The sequence below is a fragment of the Mustela lutreola genome, chromosome 5 (assembly GCF_030435805.1).
Source record: "Mustela lutreola isolate mMusLut2 chromosome 5, mMusLut2.pri, whole genome shotgun sequence".
In the NCBI taxonomy this organism is placed as follows: domain Eukaryota; kingdom Metazoa; phylum Chordata; class Mammalia; order Carnivora; family Mustelidae; genus Mustela; species Mustela lutreola.
In genome coordinates, this window is record NC_081294.1 from 169,527,301 (window position 1) to 169,533,300 (window position 6,000).

Genomic DNA, 6,000 nt, shown 5'->3' on the forward strand with positions numbered 1-6,000 from the left:
AGGTTTAGCCCTGCATTGGGCTCTCTGCTCAGCAGGGAGACTGCATCTCCCTGTCCCTCTATGTCCATCTCTCTCTCTGAAAAATAAATAAATAAATAAATAAATAAAGACATAAATAAATAAATGAATAAATGAATAAATAAAATCTTTAAAAAGATTAGGGGAGAATTATATAAATAATTAAATAAATGTAAAGTTTTACTGGTATTATTGGATAAATTATTTCTATTTAAATGTAAATTTCCCTCATATAAATTTAAGGAATCATACTGAATGATTTATTTTCATACTTAATAACTTTTTTACATATTTTATTTATTTATTTGTCAGAGAGAGAGAGAGAGCACCAGGAGGAAGATTGGCAGACAGAAGCAGAGAGAGAAGCAGGCAGAGGAGAAGCAAGGAGTCCGATGTGGGACTTAATCCCAGGACCCTGAGGTCAGGACCTTTGCCAAAGGCAGGGGAGTAACCAAATGAACCACCCAGGTGTCCCCATACTGCAAGATTTCATAGAGAAATTAAAAACATACTTTGGATCTAGTTAAATCAAAATTAATAGATACATAGCTCACTTTGAAAATCTTGATAATTGTGAAATAGTAAAGATTATTTGAACATTCACTGAATAATGGAATGAAAACCTATCTTTTACCTGAGAGGAAAGATTGAGATATAACAGTGTTAACTTCTAGGTGATAGGAGGGTGTAAACTGAATGTTACATCCCCTTAAATTTAGCATTATTAAACAAAGAACATTTGATGCTATGTGGAAAGAATAAGTTATTTTTTGATAAAGGTTATACATATTTGGAAGTGTTTACATGATATGTATCATGTGTTTCCTAAGTTTTCAACTTAGTTTTAGGAAACTCACCACTAGAGCATACCATTTTTGATTCAAAAATATATTTCATTGAACATTGTGGATGGCATAGAAGATGTACTTTTATCCATTATTGTAGCATCTTGGGAGGAAATACTAGGTTCCTGATTAACTGGTTAGGTAAAATGTCCTAAAGAATGGTTGCAGGGGTCCCTGGGCGGCTCAGTGGGTTAATGCTTCTGCCTTCGGCTCAGGTTATGATCCCAGGGTCCTGGGATTCAGCCCCACATCGGGTTATCTGGACTCAGCAGGGAGCCTGCTTACTCCTCGTTCTCTGCTTGCCTCTCTGCCTACTTGTGATCTCTGTCTGTCAAATAAATAAATAAAATATTAAAAAAAAGAATGGTTGCAGATGTCCCTGAACTTTATGAAAGTGGAAAAAACTTAGTAGATGTAAAATGATGAAGAAATTATGGAGTTAATAATAATTATGAAGGTTTTTAATATCTGAAAACAAAAATATAAACATTCTTGTGGTGAGGACGAACACTTATAAACAAGAAAATTGATGTATTGTAGAAAAGTTTTGATAACAGAGTCCATAGTTAAAATTACCTTAATAAGAATTTATTGAGAACACACAACAGGCCAGGGTCTGCTATGTAATGGGGATTCCATAGAAAATAGACATTACCCATCCTTCCTTAAAATAAATAGGGTATGGATTTTTTTAAAATAAGAATGAATGTAACAAAGTAAAACATTAATTTGAAAAAGAAAATGAGAATGAAAAAATTATGATGATGATAATGATATTTTTGGCCGTGGGAAAAAGTCAATGACTTTAGATAATGATATATTGAATCTGAGTTTTCAGTAATATTCACAGATTTTAGAGAATTACTTACCAGCTCTTGGAAGACATCACTGCACTTAAATCTCAATTTATGTCCATACCAAATTTTACTGAGTTGTAGGTCAAACCAGGAAATACAGAACTACTTAAACATGCATATATCTGCAACTTCATTCAAATGTTAATCTTTAAATATTCCTAACATTATTGCAAAACAGTGTTCACATTCCAGGGTATCAAAATACAATTCGTTTTATTTCATAATAAAAAATCTTGATTTCAGTAAAATAAAATAAAAAAGAAAAAGAAAAATTATTTGTATTTTATCCGGGACATATTTGCACATTTGCATCCCTAAACTGAAAACCAAAACAGATTTCATTTATAAAATTACACTTATGAGTAGTACTAAAAGATAATAAATGACTTGTTTTATGTTATTTTTTTTTCATGATCTGCAGCAGTGTTTTCCTAAATTGTACTTGTGTGTGTTTGTGTGTGTGTGTGTGTCTGTAAGTATGTAAGTGTGTATATCTATTTATTGAGGGATAAATCATACATATGCAGTATGTGCACATAATAGGAAAGGAAGGGAACAGTTAAAAAGCCACTATCCACATATAAATATTATTATTTAGGAAAAAACTATGATTCCCTATATAAAGTATTGATAAAGCCTAATTCAATTTCTAGAATTTAATAAACCTGACCAATGTAAAATATAGTCATATTTTAGTGAATGAAATTTTGATTTTAATACTCCTATTCAAATTATAGATACACATTATGATGATTTTACAGCATTTTACTACTTACTACTTTAGAAAGATTTAGAAATAATACCTTTCATTTTTTAAGCTTTATACAAATAAAAAATGAGACAGAAAAGTGAGTTCCATAAACTATTAATTTATTCATGCATTTAAAATATATTACTGAGTAACCATTATGAACCAGGCATTATTTTAGCCATTCAGTTTACACAGGGGTCAAAACAAGAATTTCCACTTGTGAAGATCAAGTTCCAGTCAGTGAGAATTCCAATAAATAATAAATATAGCTCATAAGTTTATTTTACATGTAAAGGATGGAAAGTTATTTGCAAGATACATCAAAGGATAGGACAATAGTTTAGGGGAGGGGATAATGAGATTTTAAGTATGCTGTTCAGGGGTTGGTCTCTTTTAAATGGTGAAATTTGACAAAACACTGAATTTGACTTATCAATATGGAAATAAGACTCTGAGATTACATGGAGCTAACAGATTACTTGATATACCGAATATCATCAGTTGATTCAAACAAATAAATGGCCATGTTGTAAAACAAGCCCATTTCAAAAGTTGGTTGAGAATCTATTCATTTTAATTGCAAAATATTCATCACTCTCATTTTATTATGTTTCTAAATATAAATGAGTTTGAGATTTGCACTACTACTGCATTTTAGCTTTTTTTTTTTTTTTTTCTAATTTAGGGGGAAAATGTGTTATTCATGATGGAGCATGAGAATCACAGTTCCACCAGTGATTTCATTCTTTTAGGATTCTTTTCTTCTTTGCATTCAAGTCCAGTTTTGTTCTCCTTTATATTAATCATTTTTTTTATTATGGCTATTACATAAAACACAGTCATGATCCTCCTTATCCACAGGAACTCAAGACTCCACACTCCAATGTATTTCCTGCTCAGCCATCTGTCTTTCATGGACATTTTGCATATTTCCAATATTATTCCAAAAATGTCAGGCAGCAGAACTATTTCATTTGCAGGTTGTGGCTTCCAGATATTTCTATACCTCACCCTCCTGGGTGGTCAGTGTCTTCTCCTGGAAGCAATGACTTATGACTGCTATGTAGTCATCTATTATCTACTGCATTATCCAATTTTTATGAGTGAATATGTCTGTATCCTCATGGCTGGAGGGTCCTGACTTGTTGGCACTGTCAACTCCATAGTCCTCACAGCTTATGCCACCCACTTTCCCTCCTGTGACTCAAGAGTCATCGATCACCTTTTCTGTGAAGTACCTGCCATGTTGAAGTCCTGTGTGGACACAATGAGGAGCTTATGTAAGTGCCATATTTTTTCTGTTTACCCTTGTCTCCTTAATCTTTGCTTCTTATGTATAAATTCTCCTTACTATCCTTCAAATGAAATCACCAGAAGCACCGAAAAAGTAATTTTCTACCTGTTCCTTCCACATGATTTTGGTCACAATGTACTATGGGTTATTTATTTTCACATACATGAGACCCAAATCATACCACATTTGTCGCAGCCGGCATGACAAATCGACCAGGAATGTGAGGGTAAGAGGATGGTGAAAAGAAATTAAGAGACAAAGAGATGGGGGCAGGAGGAGCACCAAGGAGGATGTCTATCCAATAGTGCCAAAGTTTATTTTGCAGAGTTCTGATTTATACCACACAGTAAGGGAATCACCTCCTGTACATCTGGTGTTAGTTTCTATTTTGGCCTGAGAGTAGCTGGCCATGCAGAGGTATCAGACAGCCTGGACCTTCGTGGTTTGGACACTTGGGCCATAACTCAATATTCACAAAACACAGGAGCCTTATTAGCTTAGTCTTGAGACAGCAGCTGCAATGGCAACAAGCCAAACCTCACAATGTTCTCATAACAATCACCAGGGAGACACGGTAGCACTCTAGCTTGCCACCTGTGGAATGTCCTCGGTTGAAGAGGTTCCCAAGAACTGTTGCTTTATTGGGTTGACCCCTTCTAGGCAGGAGGCCCCCAACACACATTCTAGGCCAGGACAAATATTTAGCAATATTCTATATCATCCTCACATGCACACTGAACCTTATCATCTATAGCTTTAGGAATAAATATGTTCTGGAGGTAATGAGAAATATGCTCTAAAATAACTTTCTCCATTAAAGATAATAAGAAAAATTCTTGTGTTTTCTAAATATTCAATACTTAATGTTATCCATTATTTATATGTCTGGAAAGAAAATCAATGTTTGTATCCATTAAGAGTGGAAAGTGGATATTCCCAAAACCCTGCTGATAATAAACAAATTTTATAGGCATTTGCTTTATACATACATACATCTAAAAATGAATTTTTCCTTCCTACTAAAATTCTAAGTAGCTTTAAAAATTGACTTTTACACTACAGTAACATTTTATGGTATCTATTTATCATTTTTATCTTATTAAACAGTAAAAATTATAATGCCAATATTGCAACAGTTGTCAAAAATTCATAAAAAATATATGCAAAGTGGGTGTAGGTGTGAAAAACACAAAAACTTCTATTTATAAGATACATAAGTTAAAAATACGTAAGTACTGCAATATAATCAACATCATGATAACTATAGTTAATAATGTCCTATTGTATATAAAGAAGTTAGTAAAAGATTAGGTTTTAGAAGTTCTCATGGTAAGAATATAAATTGTAACTATGAATGGTGATAGGTCATAACGAAATATTGTGAAAATCATTTTACAATATGTAAATATATCAAAATTTTCTGTGGTAAACCAAAAATGGTACAATTAAATCAATTGTATTTCAGTAGAACAGAAAAAAAATCAATGAATGTATCTTTATTACTTAATATTTAAGTGTGAATTATTTATATTATTAAATATGTATTTAATATAGTAATTCATTTTGTAATACATTCAACATACTCCATGCATTGAACACTAGTTAGTTAATAATATTCCTAAGAATAACATTCATTAAAAGGTATTTAATAAAGCATTCAGTTTTATTAGTGTGGGTTCTAAGTAGTGTAAACATTTCATTTTTGAAATCCACAATCCACATTTTCTGGCACAATGATATGAGCAAGTACTGCATGTGATAATTGCCATACATCAACTGCATCCTTGCCTTAGTACTCTTGTATCTTTTATTTATGTTTTTATTGTGAGTATCTGAGCAAGAGGGCTACACTTATGTACAGTGAAAGTGATGTAGAGAAGGATGAAAAACAGTCTAGCGGGCAGAGGCAATTTCTATTCTTGCTCCCTTTCAAGCTTAATTTAAAAGGAGTTTGGGAAACAGAATATCAGAAATATATTAAATCTCAAACCAATGCAACTTCATGCATCACTCTGTCCTCACTTGCAAGTTTTTAAAAATAAACCATGAGAGGGGCACCTGGGTGGCTCAGTGGGTTGAAGCCTCTGCCTTCGGCTCAGGTCATGATCCCAGGGTCCTGGGATCGAGCCCCACATCGGGCTCTCTGCTCAGCAGGGAGCCTGCTTCCTCCTCTCTCTCTGCCTGCCTCTCTCCCTACTTGTGATCTCTGTCTGTCAAATAAATAAATAAAATCTT

The 6,000-nt window shown here is 33.2% G+C and overlaps 1 pseudogene; it reads left to right on the plus strand.

The window, feature by feature from the left end:
* The first annotated feature begins 3,174 nt into the window (after positions 1 to 3,174).
* LOC131831479 (olfactory receptor 2AJ1-like) lies at positions 3,175 to 4,583 on the plus strand (annotated as a pseudogene).
* Positions 4,584 to 6,000: the final 1,417 nt, after the last annotated feature.